Source organism: Protopterus annectens, chromosome 6.part0 (genome assembly GCF_019279795.1).
Source record: "Protopterus annectens isolate FY-2018-M chromosome 6.part0, PAN1.0, whole genome shotgun sequence".
Classification (NCBI taxonomy): Eukaryota; Metazoa; Chordata; order Ceratodontiformes; family Protopteridae; genus Protopterus; species Protopterus annectens.
In genome coordinates this window covers 942,495,621-942,520,737 of record NC_056737.1, presented here as the reverse complement: position 1 = coordinate 942,520,737, position 25,117 = coordinate 942,495,621, and the positions used below count along the sequence as shown (strand labels likewise).

The 25,117-nt window shown below is 39.6% G+C and overlaps 2 non-coding genes across 2 annotated transcripts; both read left to right on the top strand.

Moving 5' to 3' along the window:
• The first annotated feature begins 1,909 nt into the window (after nucleotides 1-1,909).
• Nucleotides 1,910-2,177, top strand: LOC122805119. The gene has a single exon (XR_006365324.1).
• An 11,532-nt stretch (nucleotides 2,178-13,709) lies between these two features.
• LOC122805120 lies at nucleotides 13,710-13,960 on the top strand. Its single transcript, XR_006365325.1, has one exon.
• The last annotated feature ends 11,157 nt before the right edge of the window (nucleotides 13,961-25,117 follow it).

Here is a 25,117-nt window from a genome sequence, read left to right as displayed (position 1 = left end):
TGCCTTGATTGCTTCATTGTTTTACAAGGGCTCTCTGAAATGGTTTTTAACTTTGCTGTTAATCGCAATCTACATGATCAGCTTTTACTTTTGGCTTGACCTAGATCCATTGCTCCCTTCATTTGATGTGTGCCGAAGGGCTGTTGCTCTGGTTTGTCACTTGGGTGATGTCTGTAGGAAGCAGTAAGCATAGCACCTGCAGAAAGCAGGCCTACTGAGCATTAGCGGAGTTCTGATGAGCTGCCATGGGGTGGGAGAGGAGCTCTGCACTCCACCAGTTCTGGCAGCCTGACATACTCCCTCCCTCCTGAATGCCATTGGGGTAAGATCCAGTGGGTAGTGTATGGAAAAGTTTTCTATTTACATGGAAAGTGCTTGCACAAATGCTGTTCCTTTGGTGCTCGTAGCAGCTGAAGTAGTCTGCATTTGTCCATGTTAAATTACAGAATTGTGTTTTTTTTTTTTTTGTTTGTTTTTTTTTTTTTTTTGAGGTTTGATTTTTTTTTTTTGCTATTTTTTTTTTTAACCGAGTAAGCATGCTGGCCAAAGATGCCTATTTTCAGGGTGATTTGGGAACGTATGAATTGGTGACTTGCTGATTAGGTAAATTAGTTGGGAGGAATCAAAACGTGCACCCTTGATTATACAAATCTGCTCCTTGACCACTCGGAGCCTTACTCCTCTGTGCTAACTATTGCATGCTTGTGCTTTTCTCCCTTAAATCTTTTTTGGCAAGCGACCTGACTGGGCAAATTGCTGCATGTACTAGAGAACTCCAGAGTTGGGGGGAAATGACAATCCCAATGCCATTTAAAACTAAATAGCAGTAGTTTTTCATGAACTGCATGGAGAACCTCCTGTTTAACAGAAGATACATTTATGATTGCAAGGCTATAGAAGTTTTGTGACCAAACAGCAGAAGTGTGCGAGCCAAATACTCCACAATAAAACCACTGGTATATTGATGCTGTAGAAAATGCTGGTAGTCCACAAAGTAAAGCAAAAAAGTTTATTCTAAAACAATAGAAAGCTAGTAAGCACTTTCGTCCTCAAAAAACTTGATCAGACAAGTTAAAATCAAACACAGAACACATTTTAAAGACTCCCTTTGTGCTTCACATGATAGTAGCCACCAATAAAAGTGTGGTCACTGTTCTCTGAGGTAAGTTTATACAAAGCATTTGTCTCTGCCTGTTATTTCACACAAATGTTCATATATTCACCACACTTTTAATTTTTTTGTTATTGATGGTGTCACAATGGATATCAGGGGAGGTGCATCATCTGCCTTACTAGAAAAGAGAGAATTGTACTGGCAGTGTTAAATGCGAACTGGCCAGGTTTAAATGAATCCCTCTCCATTAATTCAGTTTTAAATGTGAGAGCTTTAAACAGATGGTTATTTATATATTCATTGCTCTTAAAAAAATTGTGAAGTGGATGATCTGTTTTATATATTTTCTATATTTTTTTATATCTATTAACATGTATTTATTTAACATTTTGTCATTGACATCACAGTTTGTATTGCCCTTTTAAATTTTTGATACTTGGGGGAGTGGCTACTATCATGTGAAGCACAAAGGGAATCTTTAAAATGTGTTCTGTGTTTGATTTTAACTTGTCTGATTAAGTTCTTTTGAGGACTAGGACGAAAGTGCTTACTAGCTTTCTATCGTCTTACAATAAACTTTTTTGCTTTACTTTGTGGACTACCAGCATTTTCTACAGCATCAATATACCAGTGGTTTCATTGCGGAGTATTTGGTTCGCACACGTCTGCAGTTTGGTCAGTGGTTTTTCTGTCTTGGTGCTATAGAAGTTTTGTACTAGCTCCTGAGGATAATTGGTCCATGACCTGTGTATTGCCACTGAATCCTGAAGTCTACCAGTAGTGTTCTAATAGTGAAGTCTGCAACCCTGGATTTACTCATTGTTGTTCGTACTGTGGGTGGGAAAGGTTTGCAGAGAGAAGTTTAGAGGAAGCCGAGGCAATGCTGTACCAAGCAGCTACAGTTTCATGTGCAATGTTCCTCTGACATCTTTATCCTGCTGTTTGGCAGAAGATGGCTTGTCTGTACCATTTACCTGTCTGTAAGCAAGAAGAGAAATACTGCAGTTTGATACATACTTGGTATTGCCAGTGTTAATACCTGGTACTGAAAGCTGCTACAATGAAAAATATTCTTTCTAGGTTGAATACCTGTTTAGGAAAAATAGAGGTTTAACTGAAACATGGTAATGGCTTAATGTAGATATTCTTTGGTGGTCAGGATAGTTGCAACTGGCAATTTTTCATTACTGTATAAACAATTCACTGACCACTTCTTAGTTTTGGAAACTAGTTGCTACCTAACCTAATTGGGAGAAGACTGGCTGACTCATGCTGCTAATTTGCAAGTATGACTTTGTGGCTAGTGGGACATTTTGAGTTTAGTGACTTCATGGTGGTTTAATGGCACCCCTTAGTTAATGAAGCTTCCCTTCAGGGTTGCACGTCCTCTGTGTGGAAGTTAAAATTTGTAAAATGAGCTACTCGAGGAACATAATGGTTATGGGATTTGTTTTGACACCGCCTTACTCCTGTTTTACGAAGATTATGGTTTTTAAAGTATGCCATTAGTTAATCCTTAAACAGGAAGAACATACTACAGCAGTTCTAGTAAGGTTTGTAGAATGAAGTTCCTTCTACCAGATAATTAAAAAAAAAAAATGCGGGAATGTGTGCTGTTGAGTCATATAGTAGCTCTGTGTTGTGAAAGGGTCATGGCAATATGTGATAGTAGTGTGCCCCAAACGTTTGCAATATTTTTTCTTTAATTTTACATAGGTGACTTCTGTTTAGGACCTTTCATCCAGTCCATCCTCTGAGAGGCATCGATCTTGTTGTATGGGCTTTGCTTTTAACAGAACTTAATGTAATTCGGGTTAAACTCCTGTTACTACATGGTTTTCTACAGTAATGTGATGCATATTCAACACTGTTACATTTACACTATACTATATAGTGCACGAGTAGTATTCAAAGTAACATTTCTGATGTGATTACCAGAAACTATGCTGTCATGTACATGATGTGGTACTGCCATGAAGTATTGGGGTATGTAGTAAATATACACCCCTGATACGATTTCCGGTATACTAAATGTGAAGTAGATGCAGTACCTCTTGTAAGAAGGGAGTGCTGTTATTCTGAAGCAGGTTGTATACCAGTATGAGGTAACCCAGAAGCTTTGACTTTCTGACATGCACATTTGTAGTATTGAGAGAAGTGACCCTGTTTGAATTGGAATTTGTGCCAGTGTGGTAATTAGATAAGCATTGCTCCCCACATAGTGATTTTAGGCAGAGGTTTTGGCAAATATTTGAAGGTCATGACCTGAGCTATATGCCATCCCTGGCATCTGTACTCTCGTCTTGCAAGATGTTCTCTTCTCAGCATAATGTTACGGGAGCCTGCACTTGGCTGTTGTAGGCTGTACTCTTAATACCTTTATTGAATCACTTGACATAGGCAACTTTTACTGTTATGTCAAAGTAATCAAACTGTATTTTTACATTTGCAAACCTGCTTCACATAATTGTCGTATATCATGTAACCCAAGTAATAACTTACTCAATTCTTGCCTTTTTTTTTTAAACACCTTTTATTAAACATCACATACGATATATGCAGTCATTGTTTTGCCTTCTTTTAAACCTCTTTCCTTCCCTGTATGTATTACTTCCACAACTTTCACTTTTCCTGTGTAGTTTGCTCTTGCCATTTTTCTAAAGATCTTGATTCCAGTTTTAGATCTGTTGACTATATTTGCTACTTCTAGTATAGTTGGTTTATATTTTGATTTTTCCCTTTCATCCTCTCCCTCATCACACCAGTCTGCCCACCATATCCAACAGTGCATCCCACAGGGAATCCTTGGTCTGCCAACTTGCCACACTCCCCGAAAATGTTCCCAGTTACCTCTTTGCTGTCTCTGGGGTATACAAAATCTATGTTAAAAAAAAAATTGTAGGCTGTCCTGTCATTAGTATCTGTTTTGTGCATGCACACTGTTTACCTCCATTGTTTTGGTAGTGACGTTTTAAAATTTAACTTCAGATTTATTTTAGTGGTTATTTTGCTAAGCAGTTGGTCTTTGTTGCTTCACTTTTTTTAATTTGGTAGCCTTTCAGCTTATTGCCTAAACACTTGGTCTGCCAGGCTTCACTTTGTTTATATCGATACAGTAGCCTTCAAAAATACAGCAATGTAGAATTGTTTACAGATCATGTACAGACTGATCAGACAAAGTAGCCTAGAAAGTGCATTCCTTTATTTTACATTTGTTGACCGGGCTAGTCTAACTGGATATATGTCCATTTTCAGTAGAGCTCCAACCATCAGCAGTGACAAAAAAAATACAATATATAGTAATAGTCAAGTGGATTGCAGTACATTAGCTAGATAGGTCCGAACAAAAGTTTTACAGAGTAATTTAGTAGGTTTAAGCTAAGATTAAATACAGAGAACAAAAAGCATGAAATTAAAGAATTTTTTTATTATTACTACAGATAGGTGAGATAAAACAGTAGAGCAGTATAGAGAGCAGGAGGTGAAAGATATCAGTCCGGGTTAGAGCAGGGACACAGCCAGTGAGCTGTAAGATATTCTTTCAGATGCTTTCAAAAGAATAGTGGAAGCAAGGGAGGAAAGTTCAGTAGGAAGCTGGTTCCAGATTTTCCCTACTGTGTTGGTGAAAAGTGAGTCTCCAGCCTTATTTGATTTAATAGTAGAAACTCGAAGCTTATTAGCTGAGTGTAGTATAGCAAGATTTTTGTAGGGTGAAATCAGGTTAGTGAGGCTAGGGGTATTTTAAGTAGTTGGTTCTGCAGTTATAGCCATCCCAGTTCTTTTAGGTTAAGACAGTGGTGAGTTCTAAAGGTGGTGCCAGTGGCAGATCTGGCTGTTATTGTAACTGGTGGAAAGTTTGGTAAGGTTGTTTTTTGATTGGTATATATTGCCAAAGCATAGAACAGGGTAGAGATAAGGTGGGTCTGGGCAATAGTTATTCTGGCTGAAGGGGAAAGGAAGGGTTTGATTCCGTAAAGAGTGCCCAGTTTTTTGTTGACTGACTTTATAGTAGAGTTAATGTGGTCATCAAAACTAAGGTTATTATCAATTGTTACTCCTAGTAGACTGAAGTATCTGGGGATATGTTAGTTGCATTGTTAGAGGTTATTGTGAAGTGCAGTTGAGGTGACTTGTGAGTTGGAGCAAAGAGCAATAACTTTGTTTTTTTTAGGGTTCAGGAGGAGGCACTGTTGCATGAACCAATTTTCAACACTGCTAAATACTGTTTGGGTGAGAGACTGGAGAGAGGTTATGGACTAAAAATAGTCATCTGCATATTGTATGCAGGTGGCCTGAGGAATTTTGGTATGTAGGTCATTGATAAACAATGAGAAGCGTAGGGGTCCTAAATAGAGCCTTGGGGTACTCCAGTGTTCACAGGAAGGGATTTTGAAAGATTATTATCCCACAATACTGCTTGTCTCTTTTTTTTCAGATAAGATTTAAACCAATTTAATGCTTGTGGGTCAAGAGATTGGGCTTTTAGAATGTCTATAAGGATATTATGGTTGACCATATCAAAGGCTTTTGAAAGGTCAATAAATAATTCAGAGGAAAAAGTGTTATTGTTACGATTTTTGTTTATAGTCAGAAAAGGATAGAAGGGCAGTTGTGCTCTGGAAAGGCCTAAAGCCATGTTGGCAGCTGGCCCACCCTTATGTAGAGGGATGATGTGTGATACTTTCCAAATGTAGGGGATTTTGCTTTCTAAAATTGTTCTATTAAGGATGGAGATGGGATAGGGAATAGCTTTTGCTGCTATTTGCAGATATTCAGCTGGAAGACTGTCAGCAGAAGGGGTGCATGGTTTTAGTTTTTGAAGGAGTTTGCAAATGAGTGATATATGTACCGGTTGTATTTGAAAGGTAGGAGATGGGAGTCTTTGTGGTATTTAATGGAGATGTAGTAATAGGTGGTAAAGTATTGGCTAGGGGTTCGAATGGCTTCAGTAAAGTAGTTATTAAAGGCATCAGGAATTTTGGTTGGTTATTTTGGTTGAAACCTGTAGGGGCAGGAGCTTGAGTGCCCTGGCTGAAGAAGTTTGTTTATGCCAGACCAGAATTTTTGTGGTTTTTGCTGACGAGTTTGTTGGAGGTCAAGGTAATAGTCTTTTTTGTCTCTAATATCTTTCTTGGTGGCATTTCTTACCTGTTTATAGTAAAGGTGATCTGATGGACCTTTAGAGACTCTCCATTTGGCGCAAATTTTATTTCTGAGGAGGATCTTTTGCCTAGTTTCTTTAGTGAGCCAGAAGGCAATTTTGGTCCTTATTCGGGAAGAACGATAGGGAGCGTGGTAATCTAGGATCTGAAGGAATCTAGTGTTAAAGTAGGTCACTGCATCATCAAGTGGAAGATGAGACCTAGGTGACCAGTCACATGCTTTCAGTTCATTTTGGAAGCTCTTGGTTAAAAAAAATTTTTGATACGTGAGGTTTTAAAATTATTAGTAGTTGGGCTATGGATTCTTTGTTTAATATAGGTTAACCTGTGGTCACTAATATCGTCAGGAAGGGTTCCTGGTTTATAAGTATCAAGGTGGCTGTTGATAAGGATCCAGTCTAGAATGGTTTCCTTGCTGCTTGGCTTATGGATTCTAGTAGGAGTAGTTATAATTTGAGAATTCATAAAGATTTATATGATTGGGAGGATTAAGGGAACTGCAGGTAGCCCAGTCTATATTAAAATCACCTAATACAATGGTTTCCTGAGGTAGGTGGGTAGAGAGGTAACTAAGTAAGTTTTTAAGAGTGTTGATATTATTTCCAGGGGGGGAGATATGCACAAATTAAATGGATTTGGAGTTGTTTATTTGAAGTTTGGCACTAAGAGTTTCTGAATTGGTATCTGATGGTAGGAGCACATTGAAGGGTGATTTATACAGAATGGCTATACCTCCACTCTTTTTCGTTTTACGGTAGAGTCTCAAGATATTATATCCAGGAGGGGTAATCTCCTGGTCCAAAGTTGAGGGCTTTAGCCATGTCTCTAATACAGAATATCGAATGAGTGCACATCTGAGTGCATGTAGGTGGGTAATTTTATTGTTAATGCTACGGATGTTAAGGTGAGCTATTAGGTGGGTAATTTTATTGTTAATGCTACGGATGTTAAGGTGAGCTATTAGGAGGGAGTTAGAGGGTCTATTTAAAGCGGTGATCGGAGGAGATGTTAGGTTGTGTAGGTTATTGGGAATGTCCGTATTGGGGCCTGGGTTAGGATGAATATCACCATCTAATAGGGGGTGTTGATGAGGGTATTGTATAAACTTAAGGATTTTGTGGAAATTGTTTGGGCATTTTTTTATAAGGAAGTAAGTAACATGGGTAGCTCTATGGTATTTTGGTAATATATAGATAGAAGTGGAGGTTGTTACTGTGGTTGAGGGTGTTTATGGGAGAAATTGGTAGTTTGCTGGTAGGGGTGGTGGTGTTCAGGAAGAGAAGTATTCAAACAAGGTTAATGTGTATGGTATTGAGAGAAGTAAGAGTTGAAGTTAAGAGTAGAAGGTTTGTGAGTATAGATTTGTGTGTTGGGGCCATTAGGATATGTAGTTAAGGAGTTTGGGTATATTGATAGGAGTTTGGGTATATTGATGGAAGGAGTGTAGTAAGTAAAACTACAGGTGGGGGAAAGGAGAGAGCGCTTAGAGGAAGAGTAGGTAGAAGGAAGAGGTGTACAATTAAAGAAGCTGTGTACAGTTTAGTGCAAAAGGTGGCTGTAAGAGAGAAGCTGGAGAATATAAGCAAAACAGGAAGGGGTGGGGAGAGGTTAGGGAGTATTACAAGAAAAGCAATTATCTAACCAGGGACTTGTAGAGGTAAGGGGTAGGGCTAATAAGTGGAGGTGGTGTGTGATGGGACGAAAATGGGTTCAGACAGGTAACCGAGAAAGTCTGGGAAGAATCAGCAAATGGCTAACTACTTGGTGCCTTAGTTTGGAAGGATAGGGAAAGAAAGGAGGAAACAATGTGGAGAAAGTAAGTGGAAAGAAGGTAAAGTGGAAAGATAGGGCAGGAGGGAAATCCTCAATCCTGGGACAGAGCTTTTATTTCAAAGGAAAATAAAACTGGGATGGATGTATAAGGGGCTATCCTAGTTTAGACTGCCATCTAGTGGTCAGATACTGTAATGTAACACACAAGGTAGCAGAGATAAAAAGGTAAAGGGTTTACGAGTGCTACTGTAGATAAATTACAGGAGACAGTACAAGACTAAGAAATGAGAAAACATGTGTATAAGTATTTAGGGACTAGAGAGGGGAGTATGGCTGCTGGGTATCCTAGCTAGGTAGCGTATCATACAAGCAGCAGATATTAAACAAGTGTTGAAAATTACTACCGTTGGATAACACATACTTCCTTGCCTCCTAGTGAACTGGGTTCTTAAGCCGGACGGCAAGTCTTTTTTCTAAAGAGGAGTTGGTTTGTTTGCAGTGGGTCCTTTCACTAGATTCTTAGGGTTTTAGTGAAGGATAGATTATTAAAACCTATGAACAGTGGGGACGAGACTCAATGAAGGTGTAAGAAAACAGACATTTAAGAGACAGGGTAGTACACAGAGCATTCAAATTCTAACAAACAAGCAGACATTAAATACAGTTGGGTAGTTCTCAGCTTTCAAGTTCAAACAAGCAGATGATTTTAGTAGTTGCTTACCTTCTGACTTCATTTTTTTAATTCTTGCTTTTTTAAGGAATATGCATTTCAATAATAACTCTTTAAAAATCTTTCTCCTTTGTGGTCAACCTCTGTACAAATTTGTTTTTTAACGAAATATGGATGTCCACTAGTAAAACATATAGAAAGGTGATATTTAATAAATTATCCTTTTAAATTCCATTCTAGAGTAACATCTAAAAAAAATCAGTTAACTTCAGTCTCAAATCTGATTAAGTTCCTCAATAAAACTAATGCTCTCACTTTCTGGTAGATCTATGGTAAACAATGTTATGTAATTCTTTTGTCAGAACTCCTAGGCAGTATTTCCTGCTCCCACCATCGAAGTTGGCAAATAAAGGAGCAGCACAAGACCCTATTGCTACCCACCCCTTGAATCTTGAGTAATTGTTTTTCAAACTAATCTCCATTAACATAAAATATTTAAATATTTTATCTTGTGAAAAAAATACTAGTCTTATCCACAGTTATTAGTATTTTCGTGTCTAAAATCATACTGTTTTAATTTTGACAGTCTCTAAAGTATGGGTTCCTGGAGGTTCCCAAGAGTAAAGCAGTACCATCAGACATTATTGGGGTCTGATACAGTTGGACGAAATTGAGGATTCGTGGCATCTTTATATAACTTGGATATCCCATATCCCAAAAAGTGTCTTTGTTCATTAATAACTTGTGTAAAATATTTTAATAAACTTGTAGCTTCTATGTACTTTGATGTTCACGTCCAAATATTCACCCTTTTAAATGTAAGAATGTTATGCATACAATGTTAATTTCACTTGTAATGGATTGAAGCCCTTCATTTTTCCATTTACTTTAAAGGATGCACTTGCAAATCTCTGGGTTTAATTTATATTGCTGTGTGCTCAGGGTGTTCAACTTTTTATATAGGTATGACCAGCTTTGTTTTAGACGCACTAAAAACATTTGTACAGTGTTATGGGTGCCTTGTTTAAGCATTCCAGAATTTGTGACAAATATAAAAAGGTTTTAATTTCTTTAATTGAACATATTCCACTTAAGGGGAGGGGATTGAATTAAAAAAAACAAAAAAAACTGTTGAAGCAAAGTGGCAATTTGGGTTAAAGGCAGACCAACCTCCAGGGTTAAACAAAAGTATTAACATTAAATCTTTTTTTAAGAGAGGGGATTAAAGGTTAAACGGTACTGTGATTTAATTGGTAGATCTTTAAAGAAGCTCTGTGTAAAAAGTTCTTTATTCTGAAGTCTGACAAGCATACTAAAAGTATTTGACGCTATAAGTTGCAGTTTTATTTCTATAGTTCATTTCCTTGTGGCCACTGTGGTTTGGAGTTTTTCTATACCACATTAGTGCAATTTTGTATGTGTTCTGCTTCATAGCTGACCTCACACTGGGGTCAATTATCCAGTCAGGAAGAGATACAAAAGTATACATAGAAGAATTTCGTATTGAAAGTTTTACTAATCCATTTTAGGGTTAGTTGTATGTTGGTTTAATCCAGTCTTCAATCCCCAATGCACTCTGGATTCCTTTTTATGTGGAAACAAATGTGAAAGGTTGCTTCTATTTCATTATCTTCCAGTCCTGTTGTGTCCATCACAAAGTCCATATTTAATTGTCTTGTCTTTGATTTTTGCATAATGTCACTGAATATTGCCTTTTATCCATGATTTTTGCAGAACTCCCTTTATTTTTTTTTCTCATTTTTTACCACATTTTTACCACAGCCATCCTTCCTAAATCACTGAGGGTCACAATAGTGCCATAGCTTCTAGTTCTGTCCAGGAAATGCATGCTGATGCAAAACCTGTTCCATTATAAATGGGCACTGCTCTCTGTCCATGTTTAGCATTAACGTATTTTTTACAAAGACAGAAACCACTAGTGCAGAAAAGATCCAACCTTGTATCATCAAATAATTTGGTAAATGTGGGGCAGAAAGGTCTCTCTGAATTTGTGAACTGCAATGGGCTCAGTCTTTGTGGTTTAGCCACGTTGTGGTCGTCTAATACGCATCCTGGGAAGGGAGAAATTAATTTTGAGTGCCTTTGCATAACTAGGCTATAAACTAGTTTCCATCAATAGATCTAGAGAGAGCATGTACACTGAGTAATAGGGGCCCAGAACAGAGCTTTGTGAAGCTTGCATTTGGCATGGTAGAGCAAAGACGTCCAGAAAACTCTATGGCTAGACAGGATGGAAGAAAAACAACTCTACCCATAGACTGCATTCCACAACAGGAATGCAGATGTTCTCTGAGGGCACTGTGATCCACTGTCAAAAGCTGCAGAGATCAGGAGCATTGTATAGTGTTTCTGCAAGAGAGCAGCAACTGCTCTAATTGGAGCAGCTTCAGTACTGTGGCGAGTATAAAAGAACCTGACTGGAAAGGATCCTTCAGCCCACTGCCCTAAAGGTAGTGTTCCAGATGGTTATAAAATAACTTGATCTTTCCTGGAAATGTAATCAAAAACACTTCTCCTTCATTCTTACCCCTGGATTCGGAGCCGAACCTCCGCTCCGACTCTGCCATACTGTAGCTTGAAGTCTTTCAGTTGGCTTGTGGCTGAGGTATCCCATCATGCAACAGGCCCATTCTCCAGATCTCGTTTGCTGCTCGTTACACTCGGACGTGGTCTCGCTTTTGGCCGTGGCAAAGTATACTTTTTTTTTTCTAAAGTTTTGGATATTTGATCTAAAAAGGCTATTTTCATAGCTACTGTGGGTGTCTCTCTTTGGCTGGTTGTATCCTTTTTTGTTGGCCGTTTTTTTTTGGTATCCTGTCCTCTCCCTTTCTTCCCACGGGCTAGGCCCGTTTCAGTTAGAGGACCTAGTCCTCCCTATTGTTTTTCGTGTAACTGCCCTTGTCAGATTTGGTTTCCCTTCCTTCAACCAGTGGATGACCCCTGGATTCTGGACCCAGATGCTGGCTCAAATGTCAGGACAGTTCCATTCCTCCATCCAGACCCTCAAGTTGACAGCTTGGCTGCTCCAGTTCCTTTCCTAGTCAGGCTTCATGATTTTTCCCCAGAAGTGGTCCACATTCTGTCTTCCCACAAGTCTTCTACCAGGATTTATTCCAGTAAGTGGAAGAGATTCTCTATTTTGGGCCTGTGAAAGACCTATATTGATCCTTGCACAGCTCCTATTTCGGCAATATTAGAATTTCTTTCTCAACTGTTCAGTCAGGGATCCGCTGCAGCAACCATTAAAGTGCAATTGGCAGCGATTTCTACTTTCATGTTGCTAATGAGCCCAACCTTGTGGCTCAGGCTTTGTAGGACCTTTCTGAAAGGGACAATGTTCCTCTGACCTCCAGTCTTTGATCCAGTAATGCATGGGACCTGTGTTTTTTGTTTTACAGAAGCTCACCTCTGCTCCCTTTGAGCCCGCAGCTACATGTGACCTAAAATTCTTGTCATGGAAGACAGTATTTTTGGTAGTCATAACTTCAGCTAGGTTGGTCTCTGAGCTCCAAGCTTTATCGATTTTTAAGCCACTTTTATTTGGTGTTTCACAACTACAGGATCTCCTTTAAGAACCAATCCTTTTATTCCAAAGGTTGCTTCTGTTGTCGATATCAGCCAATCCATTGAGTTGCTAGTGTTTTTTCCTGAATTTTCTAACAAGGCAGAATTTAAGTTTCATCAGCTAGACGTTCATAGACAATTGCGTTTCTATTTACATAGGACAAAAGATTTCAGGAAATCTGATCAACTGTGGGTTTCGTGTTCAGACACTTGGGTTTCGTGTCTCTAAAGTAACCTTGTCTCGCTGGATCTCCAATTGCATCTCATTTATTTATGGTTCCAATGGTAAAGAATTACCCAAGTGAAGGCTCATTCTACACCTGTGGCTATCTCTACTGCATTTCAGGCTAGGATGTATATGGATATTTGTGCTGCAGCAACATGGGCTTCGCCTCCTACTTTTATTAGTCACTACAAATTAGATCTCCTTTGGTTCCGCAGTGCTAAAGAGTATTTTTCACTGAGCCACCCAATGTCAAGGTGCTAGGGACGCTGTCCCGGGGAAGAATGAAGGTGAGATTGGACTACATAACATCAAGAAGTTATGTACTCGTAATGTTCGATGTATGTAGTCCATCTCGCCTTGCATTCTTACTAACCCCCCAGCCCCTCCTTGAGGACCTGGATGTATAGTCTCCAGGTGTCGGACTTTCGGTTGGGTGTGTTGTGTGTGGCAAACCAGATCTGTGGAATGGGCCTGTTGCATGATGAATACCTCGTGACCACGAGCCAGTTCTAGACTTCGAGCTAGAGTATGGCAGAGTCTGAGCAGAGGTTCGGTTCCGAACCCGGGGGTAAGAATGTAAGGCGAGATGGACTGCATACATCTAACGTTATGGTGAGTACATAACTTGTTAATCTGCACAGCAGCTTGCAAGCAGAGCTTTAGCACAATGCTGTAAATGAGGTAATGAAACATGACTGAGGCCCGGGGAGAAACTCTCCAGATGTGCATCTTTGTAACTTAGTAGGACACCCACGCGGACGCAAGGAGGACAGTTCCGACTCTGCACAGAAGGTGTCCCAACTAAGAATTGAACCGAAGAAACCTCTTGCTGTGAGGTGACAAAGGACACTCTGACCTCGTGTGCAGAGTTGTGGGGGAGGGGGTTGCGGATGGATGGACATATTCCAGTGTTGTAATACTGGTCTGAATCCTTTTTTTGTAGTGTGCTTGTTGTGTTCCTTGTCCTAGAATTTGCACTGTTAACTGTTCAAGCTCCAAACAGACTAAAATTACACATAGTAATGTTTTACTAATGCATGCAGCCTAATGTTTGTTTTATTGCTGTGCCACCTTTTCATTCTAGAACATGCTGAGATTTTGGGGAAAATCGTTTTAAAGTTAATGGTTTGGCACAAAACAAGTTTTGGAAGACTGACAGATTGTGGACTGGTTAATCTTGACCTGCATTTTTAAAATTGCACAGTTGTATTGCACATTTATAAGTTTTGACGAATGTACTTTTCAGAGGGTGTAGAATGTCTGGACTATGAGCTATATTTACTCTTGTCTTGTCCCTGTTTCACGGAAACTGTGGCTTTTTTTTATGTTGGCCATTGTTTATCTTTAAACAGGAAGAGTATAAGCTAGCAGTTGAGGTATTGTCTGCTGAATGTAGTCTGTTTTGTCAGGCACTGCAGACTGCTACAGAATGAAGATGTTTGCAACATTAAATGACCGTGTTAACTCTACATGCAGGTGCATCTGCAGTCAACTCCTGTTGACTTCTCTAGGCATCAAATAAGTCTGTTCATATTTGCATCAATTCCAAAACCATGCCATGTAGTCTCCCCCCCCCCCCCCATCTTAAAGCTTGCACAATGGCAAACTGAACTGCATTCATATTTTAGACATTAACTATTTTTATGGTAATTTTATATAGCTATAATTTTTCACATTTTTCAAAATATCTCAAAAGTAACAATGACAGAACTCCTTGGTCTTGTATGAAAGCTGTCAGACAAAAATAACGTGTTGCTGACAGTATGTAAGTTTAGTAGTTGCTGAGGTACTGTAAGTTGTTTACAGTATATTACAAATGTAATGGTTACTATGGTTTATCAAATTCATTTTAAGACCTAGAACCTAAAGAATACTGCCACTATAAAAATAGTTTGTGCAGTTTGCCGTTCATACTTTTTTCATAATCCCTGTGGTTCCAGAGATTCAAACATTTTTTGAAATGTGAGGACATAATTTGATCTTTGACAAAAGGCTTGGGCTCTGCCCATTGGGAGTAGCAGTGCAAGCTTCCTGTGCTCCATTGGAGTGAATAAGTTGACATGCGCACAAAATACAGGTACATTGCATAGTACCAGATAGTAATATGTACCTGACATTAAAAGTAGTGCATGATCATGATGTGTAATATGTACCTGACATTAAAAGTAGTGCATGATCATGATGTGTAATATGTACCTGACATTAAAAGTAGTGCATGATCATGATGTGTAATGTGTACCTGACATTAAAAGTAGTGCATGATCATGATGTGTAATGTGTACCTGACATTAAAAGTAGTGCATGATCATTATGTGTAATATGTACCTGACATTAAAAGTAGTGCATGATCATTATGTGTAATATGTACCTGACATAAAAGTAGTGCATGATCATGATGTGTAATATGTACCTGACATTAAAAGTAGTGCATGATCATGATGTGTAATATGTACCTGACATTAAAAGTAGTGCATGATCATGATGTGCAGCAGACATTAACTAATATTTTTACTTGGAGCTATACAGTGGAGTTGAGCACTGTTTTCTGTTAATTGACAATGGAGTCCACCACACCTTTGAGCCCAGGACCTTCCTTTAGAATCTGGGACTGTTCCAATCCATGTATGTATTTTTTAAGCAGTTACTCTTGCTCATTAATACAACAGTTACTGTATGTCCCCTTGCTGCACTTGCTTGGGTTATTTATGCTTTTGGGTCAAAAAGCAATTGTAGACCTGTTAAGCGTGTCTCTTGTCTGATAAGTAAATCTCTCTTGGTTTGCTGGAGGTTTGGAAACATGTACAATATTCAGTAATGCAACATACTTGAAATGTATTTAGTCTCTTTAAATCTGTGCCACTTCTTACAGTGCTTTGTGCCATTTAAAAAGGGGGACTTAACTGCGGGTTGTCACATTGTACTGTGGTATCTGAATTGTTTTTATACAGTTTGTACTGTGGGGTCTGAATTGTTTTCATACAGTTTGCACGTGTGTGACTATGTGTTTGTTCTGTACAGTACGTACATTTGCTGTACTTCTAATGCCACTGAAATGTTTCTGTGCAAGTTGTACAGCTCTTGCTGCTAGTAAGCTTTACGTAAACTAGCTGACATTGAGTTTCAAGTTTTGAATTTTACTTTTGGTCAAATACAAGTTATTGAATTGTGTGCTTGCTTTTAAGTTTGCGATTGGTTAGGCTTGTTTTAGACATGAATGCTTTTACTTTGTGAAGCTTGGCTTTTATTCATGTGTAATTTTCAACATTTAGATAACTTTGGTCCTTTTTCCTGCCACTGGCCAGGTTGCAGAGCTATAGGGTGCCTTCCACTTGCTTTGTCAGGGCTTGAGGAGTGTTAGTAAAGTTTTTCAGGACTTTTATGCCACTGAATCCTAAAGTTTGAGCATATAAGCTGCCCTTGGGCACTTTCCACTAAAGTATATTTTTCTGATTAAGGTGCTCTGTTTAGTGGCAAACTGTTTTGGGAGTGCCATTGCATATTTCTGAGAGCATTTGTGTAAATGCTTTTGTGAACCTGCTGTAATACCTTTAAGAATTTTGGTTTGTATAACTTTTGTGTTTAGGGTAGGATATTGTGCTTGCAGGGTGGGGTGTCAAAAGGCTTATTTGCCAGTACCACTTCTGTCCTTTATCCATTACCAACTCAACCAGGCTCCCCTGTCTAGCTTTTTAAAGGTGAAGCGTCTGCCATTACCCATGGCATTTTTTTCCTCCCCTTTTCGCCAGAACAGTGTGTTTTGCAGTCTCCTGTTGCTTCGGACACTGCTGATCTTTGTTCCTCAGCCTGCTCATATTTTTCCTTGGCCCTGGTTTTGGGAAAGCCACTTTCTCTCTGCAGCTGTAAAGCTGCTTTTGCAGCCAAGGGAGAACCACTCTTGTCTGTTTCAGGGGGAGGGGCTTTTGTCAGCCAGTATAGGAAACTTAAATCTGTGACACTCCAGACCACACAGAAGGCATACTACCCAAAGGTCAGGTGAACATAGTGAAAGATATTGCCTTCTCCATTTCCATGGACAGGAATATTTTTGCTTAGATTTGTTAAGGAACCCCTTGCTGCCTTTTCTTTGCATAATACTTCAGGTAAGAAAGTTTCTTTGCTTTCTGTTGTGAATTTGCAGACTATGTGGGGAAGGTGATTTATATATCAAGAGTTTTTTCAAAGCTTCAGATTGTTCTCCTGAAGATTTATCTCTTTCAGAGAGTTTAGCCAAGAAGTTATTCAGTGGTAGGAGAATAAAATTCCTGTTGCACTGAAATGTGAGTTTTGTTACAGGTTGGATATGCTTGAACACCTACAACTGCAGATTCATCTTGTCAAAGCATTGCTCCTAGGATATCTGATGGGTTATAAGAGGGTGCCTCGGACAGTACATACTTGTCTGTCAACAGTAAAGCAGGTCCAGCAGCAATTTCTCATCTAAAACGGCTTCTGATAAACCATTGCTAACCCCAAATTTCTCATCTAAAACTGCTTCTGATAAACAATTGCTAACCCCATTCCCTCTGACATGGATGGGGAAACTTTTTTTTTTTTTTTATTTTTTGGTAGGTTCTTTCAAGATGTTCTCCTCTCCTATTTTAAACTGTTTTACATAGAGAAGATGCAGAAGTTCTCCTCCTCCTAAGGTAAAAATTGACTGCCTCATTAACCTCTGCTTTTCATATTGGTAATCATGTTAAGTGTGATTTTTAAGTTGTGATTAAGTTATGATTCTGCTGCTTCTTGATCAGTAATAACTTGATTAGGTTGTCTTGTTATCAAAACTTTCCTGAAGATGTTAAAACTGTCTGAGGGAGACTGTAGCTTCTGCAGCTGAGGTGCTCCAATTACAAAAATCTTCAGAATTGTATTCCTAGGATGTCTGATGTAAGCATCTCTTACAATGATGGGAATGGGCCCCATTCCTAACTTTGGGTATAATTAAAGACTCCAAATATTTTTGGAATCCCAAAAGTACATCAGGATCTTTTAGATCCTCCACAGAGGCAGATTTGTTTGTGCAGAGGGATCCAAAACTACACCCCTAGCTAAATACCTTGACACCAAGCTCAAATCCCATGGACAGAACAAACGAACTTTGAAGGATTCACGGGAATTTCTACGGAAAATTTGGATTTGGACTACCAGGTCCTTTTTGTTACTATTGACATCAAGGACCTTTTTTTTCCATAATGCCCCATGCCAAGAGCATGGAATGGTTGAAATTATACTTAACGGATGAGGTTCAGATTTCCCCTCCATGATTTGCAGACTTGGTTCTCAAAAATTATTTTGTATTTCGGTGGGGAATTTTTTCACCAAGTAAAAGAGGTTGCAATGGGGGCAAATTGTGCCCCCCACCTATGCGAATATTTTGGCTTGGTAGGATACTTTCTGCAATCCGAATACCAACATTGTTGGGCTAAGTATGTTAGGTTCTTGTATCTGCTGGCTAGAGACAGAGGCCACGTTAAATGAATTTTTGAAATACCTGGACATTCACGACAGAATTTTTAAAATTCGCACATTCTATTTCTAGAGTCTGTATGGATGTCCCGTTCGAGAAGATAGCGAATGGCTGTGTTTTTAAATCTAAGGTCTTTCGGAAAAATACATATTCCAATTCATATTTGCACTACACAAGTGCACATCCCCAGTTTCAGAAGAATAATATGTTAAGAATATAGTTAAAAGGCCAGTTTATTCGTGCATCAAGAATGACATCTTGCGATATGGACTTTAGGGATAAATGTGAATTTTTTTTTATATAGATTTTTTTACATTGTAAAAATAGGGTTGGAGTAGTCTGAATTAAGAGGTGATACTAACTGGTCAATTTACGTTTTTACCTGTTATAAAAGTGACCAGATCTTATTGTTTTTTGTCTGAAGTCTGTGTATGGAGACGAAAACATGGGAGAAATTGTAATGTTAACATGAATAGTGTGTGCTTTTTTTTTTTTTCCAGTCTTATTCTTTAAAATACTGCAGGAGCTTGTCCGTACCTACCACTTTGTTGGATTTACTGGTGACTTGATAGTGGTGGTACTCTCCTTTCATTTTTGATTTGTATAATTAAAGATCATGAGATTTGAAATTGTTTTGATATTAATTAGCCAGAAGTGGTCTTTGCAGCGCACACACTTGCCCAGAATTGACTCCTGCAAGTTCATAAGGAGTTTGGTTGCATATCTAAATATGAGTCTGCTTTTAGACCCATTGCTTCTGTTGTAATTGTGTGGGTATCTTTCTTCAGCATTGCTGTTTCTTTCAGATATTTTATGACTTTGTATACCTCTGAATGTGAGACACAGTAATTGCTTACTATGTGTAGCAATTTCAATGATAGTCCATAAAAACTACAAAAGTAGCATTATAGCGTTTTTTCAGTTCTCCATGTAATCTTCACTTTTTTGCTTTGAGATTTGGTTCTCCACGTGATGCACACTTTTTTACAATTCCCATTGCAACAATCTTGCCACATTATTGGGCCTTTATGTACGAGCCCATTGCACCCTGCAACTGTCTTACAGAATGTACATTTGTCTGTTTCTCCAGTGTGTTCGATGGGCTTTGTAAACTAACCTGTATGTAGTCTACTTCCTGGGTTGGCATAATCAAGCTTTCAACCATTGGTTTTAACACTCTTCTCATTAACTATTCAAATCCTGGTCAACATAATGTTCCAGGAGATCGCTATCCTTGCTACTATATTTATGGCTCTCTATTTTCCTACTCTTCTGATCCTCTTTCTCTCTATACACATTCAGTTATCACACTTTTGTCTACTTCTGGTTTGATTTCCATTCCCCACCTGCCACCCAAGGCCATCTTGGAATTCCTCACTTCCTGGTGGACTTTTGAATCTGTATGCAGTCCATTACTGTATATCTGTACATGCAAATTTCAAACAGGCCCATACCTCCTTCAGAGTGAAATGCACAGTCTTGGCAGGGGTGGCTTGTGGTACCAAACTGCTGAGCTGCAGGCACACACATGCACGTGCGCACATACACACTTACTCATTTAAAAAGAAAAAAAGTTTAATGTTCAAGTTGCAAACTAGTGTGTAAAGCTGCCTCCCCCCTCCCCCCCCCCTCCTCTCTGCTCATGATTGGCAGTGGAGTTTTACGGTGCAGAGTTGCCAGTGTCGCCCAATCTTCCACAGAAGGCACACCTACGGCAAATTTTAGTGTCCAATCCAGTTACCGCGTGTCTTTGGGATGTGGGAGGAAACCGGAGCACCAGAAGGAAACCCACGTGACCGCAAGGAGGACATGCAGACTCTGCACAGAAGGCACCCCCAGCTGAGGATTGAACCAGAGAACAGTTTCTATTAAGTTCTCCCTTCTTTCCCAGTTTTTTGTTTTGCATTGTGAATCTGGATGTCTTTGCCTGCTTTTTTGTATTTATTAGTTTGGCTTTCTACTTTGCATAAAAATTTTACCATATCCGATCTTCTTGTACCTTTCAAAAATGTCTAGATTTAGCTCAGTTTATTTCCACACTTCTCTGGTTATTTTTCCAAGTGACCCGAAGTTTTTTCATGGATTTGTGTATTTGTATTTGAAGCTTTTTGATGGTTTTTACTTGTGCAAGTATTTTTCTTTTCCTCTAATTTATCTTTTTTGAACACCTAACTCGGAAAGTCTTGGCTCAAGTTGCCTGCCATCTTTATAGTGCTTACAATGTGGGACATCCTCCCCTTGAGCCTGGCCTAACCCCATTCTAGGTATGTTTCCATGTTTTCAGGATACTAAATCAATTTTTCCTGGTGGTGCTGCAGTAGCATTGTCGCCTCACAGTAAGACATCCTGTTCGATTCTCAGCTAAAGCGTTGTGTGTGGGTCTTGTGTGTGGAGACATGCATGAATGGGCGTAACTTTGAAGGTTGTGCGTCAGAGCTGGCAACTCGGCACGTAAAAATCTACTGCCAATCATTAGCAGACAAGAGTTCCGCTATGGCGACCCCTAACTGGGAAAAGCAGACAGTCATTTTTCCTGGTCCTGGCACCAGTACACATGCCAGAATTGGGCACTTGCACCCACTAGTCTTCATTTTAACTAGTCTGTCCATGATTTTATGTTATATAAAATGCAGTCAGTGTTGGTGTCGTTGAAAACGGGGTCTGCTGTGTGAAGTTAACTTGCCAAGAATTGGAAGATAATAGAGCAATGCTAGTCTCCTTTTCTTGCTGAATTTTTTTTTCTCTCTCCCATTTGGACCCCTTATTTTCCTTCTGGAAGTAAATGTCGCAACAGTTTCTTCACTCAAAGCCAGGTATCTGCAAGGGAACTGGGGTAGAGGATTATAATTATCCCCAATCATAGCCTGTTGCATGTTCTTGACGTGGATGTTAAGAAATTCACCCAGAGAGCAAAGCTTGACAGGTGAATTTCTAGGCATCTATGTTTGAGAAAAAAACGGTTGTGATAGGTGACCCTCAGAATTTTAATGCTTGGAGCTTTGTCTTCTACATGACCCACTAGTTACAAAAGAAAAAAATAACGCTGGCTTTTTAAAGCTGTAAAGCACTTGGCGATACTGTCTGACATTGAAACTCCTTTCCTTTTCTGTTTACACTTGCCTTGTCTCTTAAAATGTCCATATTTTTGCCTCCTAAGTTTGGTCTATTCCTCATAAAATCTTGATTTTTTTTTTTTTTTTTTTTGGAAATCACTGAACTGAAGTCTTTTAAATTTCAGACTTCATATCCTTCAGAAAAAGTAGGTGACTGTACATCCTGTTCTAGCTACTTTGCCTAAGGGACACCTTATCTGTATGCAGAGCAGGCAGAAACTAATTTTTTATTTTTTTAATTCTGCTGTTTGCTGATTAGTACTGGCAGACTTGACTACTTAATGCAAGACTTGACTACATCAACTGAAGGGTGCTTAACATTTGCTAAGCTGCACTATAGCATGAGACTCTGCCTTAACTGATGTGTCTTCTGGGCATTGGAATGTAGTCTGAGCTCCGTGCATGAAGTAATTTTATTCCCTGCTTTTCACAGGTGTGTACTTGTGTTCTGAGTATTTTATAAACATTTGACAGTTTCTCTATTGGCTTTTCTCATTTGTATGCCTCCAAACCTGTTTGCAGAAGGGAAAATTTTGTGGTCTGTTTTAATTTGCACTTGGGAGTTGCTAATTCCAGGATCTGACATATTGCAGGAGGTGTTTAGCGGTTCCCTGTGTAGTAGCAAATCTCTATAGACAAAAGTTAGGATAAGGGTCAAAGCAATCCCAGAGACTACCCTAGAAGGTGTTAAAACCCTATCCTTGATCCTAAATGGGCCAATTTTTACAGAGTAAAGTCCAAAGCAACCAAATCGAAGGCAGGAAACACGCCAGCAAAGGTTCCACAGTTTAATAACACCAAGTAGGGCAAAACGTAATCAGAATACACAGATCTGTGTATTCTGATTACGTTTTGCCCTACTTGGTGTTATTAAACTGTGGAACCTTTGCTGGCGTGTTTCCTGCCTTCGATTTGGTTGCTTTGGACTTTACTTGGTCTAGTTCGTTTACTTCTGGTTTACCAATTTTTACAGAACCAGATCACATGGATATCCAAATTTCAAATGTCTCTGGCCAGCTTTAAACATCCTGAGGCAGTGTAGCAATTGTCTTCATATTCTCAACCAGTTGACATTATCTCGCTGTATGCGAGGTGTAAATACTAAACATCCTTGGCGGCAAATATCTCTCCTACAAAACAAGGTGGTCAAGAATACCCACATTACATCCCTCACATTGTTTACCAGATGCATACATTGAAATTTGAAGTGTTCTGCATAAGACCAATACCTCCAGAGCCAACAGACTGGCCCCCCCTTCATAAGAGAGGGCCTTTATCGGATCTTGGAACTACAGACCTGTTAGCTTTGCAAATGAGACTAGTTAGACTATGTAAAAAATTATGGAACGTCAATAAGAACATGAGACCTCCAGACACGCCATCCCAGTTTGTCAAAGGAACATCCAGTTTACTGAATCTGCACATGTACAAAACACCAGAGATACTAGATCAAAGTATCTGAACAGCACTTGTGACATAAAACGATAAATAAGAGACAGATGTGTCCCAAAAGGATCCCTGCACTATATACACTACAGATATTGACAGGATGTGGCCGGGAAAGTTGTGAAGTACTTTGCAGGTTTTTGTGGTGGGGCACAAGAGTGTTCATGTGTGAATTGTTGCTGCACAGCTTTATTTTAATTGTGTGTAGCACATTAATTGTGGGGTCTGATGATTGGACTGCAGTGTGTTTTAAAGGCCAGCAGTGGGGCATGAGTAAAGGACGTCAATGCCAGCTGCTTATTCCCACTCCAGCTTCTGCTGTGCTTTGAGTTACCAGTCAGTGCGGAGTTACAGTGGGGGGGTTGTCTGTGTGCCATATAGCCAACACTGGTTCTGTTTGTTCATATTCTTTGCATGTAAGCAAGTGTTGTGCAACCAAATGAATTTGGCAGACTGAAGAACTGTCTGGCTGTAATTCTGCTTTTGTCTGCGTCCATGTACTCTTTCCTGATGAGTACACAAACTGTAGTTATGTAAGCAGTGTTATTTTTGATGGGCAGAAACTTGAGTACCTGACCGATTTACTATGATCTTGTACAGGAATGGTTGTATTTCATTCTGTGTATACAAATTCTGCATTCGTGCTGTATTGTAGTAATGTTACACTTTGGGTGGGTGGCGTACTTTGGCGCACAAAGTACTGTTTCTTCTACCCATATAGAAGCACTCGTGAACTGGTAATAGTGTCTGACGTGAAATTCTAATGCATTCCATACTTTACTTTCCAAACGGGTATCAAGATTTCAGCCGACATAAAAATCGGAGTGGACAAGAAGAAAGGTATAACAGTACTAAAGTTTAAGATGTAAATTTGAACCATTTCAAGATTTTCTTGTATTTTTTTTTTTTTTTTTTTTTCCCCTAGAACGATGAAGGAAGCTTTCAATTGCTGAAAGATGGGGATGGAAGAAGGTGATTATACTGATACCGTGGAGGAAGAGGATGATGCTGATTACCTTCTAGATAATGGTGATGAGGATGACAGAATTCACAAATTGCGTCATTATGTAAATAGACTGCAGTCTCATGAAGATGGTCTTGTACTTGGTGATAAAATGGCTGCATTCCATTGATAACTGGACTTGTTTGAATTCTATACCCAACAAGGGAGATGGCTCGACACACTGGGATATTAAAGGAAGTCTGCATCCTGTTGCTGAGGCATTTGCATGATACAGGCAGGAAAAAGGAGCAGCTGCAGTTCTCTACTTGTGGTTTAACACAAAACTATGTTGATGCTGTTACCTGACAAACTGTTGCCAGGGCCAAACGTCTGTGTTTGCAGAAAATGCAGGCACCAATTGCCATGATACTGTGCTGCAGTCACCGGGTGAACCATTGTGCTTGGTGATGCACTCCAAGACGGATCTGCAGGTCACATTGATCCAGTGCCATCCACTGATCCTCCGAGGTGATCCATTCAAGGCAGTCCTCTGACAGCACAATATTCCCATCATTCAATGTTCTAAAGGAAACCCATGCTAAAGTGCCACATTCTATAGTGGGGGAGAGTACCACATTCATCTTCAGAGAGAAGCCATGATATACCACCTCTCGTGGCAGTTTGGCATTTGCACGTTTCAGTGAATTATGGAAATCTCGTACCCTGGTGTAAGGAGTAGCTCACTACATTTACATATGCAGGAGTTTGTTGCACCGTTGGGGCCCACCGCATACATGAAGGCAGATCAGACGTCCAAGTCTCGTGTTTCCTCTGTCTTGCACACAAATTTTGAGGAAAGCAACCACTACAGTGTGCAATGTTAGCATGCTGCATGGCAAGATGGATACTGTGTGGACCCCAGTCACTGCAGATGACACTCATTTTTCTTGCAGTTTGTCTTTACATGTCTCTGGCAAAGCTTTCTCACTACAGGAAATACTGAGGAAACCCATAAAGATGCCCCTTGTGAAGTTTGGAAAAATGTCAGTACTTCACCTAAATGGAACACTAACCCACCTGAATGTCAGCCTGACCAGCTGCATCTTGTTGTGCTCATGGATGTTGCTGCTTAAGGCTTTCAAGACCAAATGTAAGTGTCGGAGCAGTTTTTGTGGATGAGGCAGTGGTGAAATTTTGTCATTTTAGCCTGTCTGCGTCATCTGCCAGGTAAGCTACACACAAGTATGGCCTGAAGGTGTGGGTGCTGGCTGATGGCCACAGCGGCTACATCCTCAATTTCCAGGCATACACTGGAAAGGAGAAAGCAACTTCTGAAGTTTAAGCTTGCCTATTGTGTAGTAATGGATCTCCCCAAAGACTTGTAGGGGAAATACCCTTGTGTAATTAACTTACTGATATGATGTAATTATTGAAAGCATTACCGGAACATGGACTCTGTTGCGGGACTGCACAAAACTCATGCTGGGTGTTCACTTTCCCCTCAGTGGAGCTTTCTCACAGCCTTGCTGTTAAGTTAGTGTTCAGCTGCAGGATGTAAAGACTGCTTTCAACAAACAGCCCCCGTGGAAAGGCAGTCTGGTGTGCATAGGCAGTAAGG